We start from the raw sequence: 1,050 nt of genomic DNA, 5'->3' as shown, positions 1-1,050 counted from the left end.
ATACACCAACAGTAATAAAGATGTAATGGACATTAAGAAAACAACCCCATTCACAATAGTACCACACAAACTCAAATATCTTGGAATCAACTTGACTAAATATGTGAAGGACCTATACAAAGAAAACTATAAAACTCTGCTCCAAGAAATAAGAGAGGACACGGAAATGGAAAACACATACCCTGCTCATGGATTGGCAGGATTAACATCATCAAAATGTCAATACTCCCAAGGCATTATACAGATTTAATGCCATCCCTCTAAAGATCCCATGGACATTCTTCAAAGAAGTGGATCAGACACTTTTGAAATTCATTTGGAACAATAAACACCCTCGAATAGCTAAAGCAATCATTGGGAAAAAGAATATGGGAGGAATTACTTTTCCCAACTTTAAACTGTACTACAAAGCAACAGTTATCAAAACAGCATGGTATTGGAATAAGGATAGGTCCTCAGATCAGTGGAATAGGCTTGAATACTCAGAAAATGTTCCCCAGAGATACAACCATCTAATTTTTGATAAAGGAGCAGGAATTCCTAAATGGAGCAGGGAAAGCCTCTTCAACAAGTGGTGTTGGCACAATTGGATAGCCACTTGAAAAAATTAAACTTAGACCCCAGCTAACATCATGTACAAAGGTAAAATCAAATGGATTAAAGACCTCGATATCAGCCCCAAAACCATAAGATATATAGAACAGCACATAGGCAAAACACTACAGGACATTACAGGCATCCAAGGAGGAAACTGCACTCTCCAAGCAAGTGAAAGCAGAGATTAACAGATGGGAATATATTAAGCTGAGAAGCTTCTGCACCTCAAAGGAAATAGTGCCCAGGATACAAGAGCCACCACTGAGTGGGGAAATATTCACCCAATACCCATCAGATAAGGGGCTAATCTCCAAAATATACAAGGCACTGACAGAACTTTACAAGAAAAAAACATCTAACCCCATCAAAAAATGGGGAGAAGAAATGAACAGACACTTTGACAAAGAAGAAATACGCATGGCCAAAAGACACATGAAAAAATGTTCCACATCA

The sequence above is a fragment of the Suncus etruscus genome, chromosome 7 (assembly GCF_024139225.1).
Source record: "Suncus etruscus isolate mSunEtr1 chromosome 7, mSunEtr1.pri.cur, whole genome shotgun sequence".
In the NCBI taxonomy this organism is placed as follows: domain Eukaryota; kingdom Metazoa; phylum Chordata; class Mammalia; order Eulipotyphla; family Soricidae; genus Suncus; species Suncus etruscus.
Note: the sequence above shows the minus strand (reverse complement) of the source record.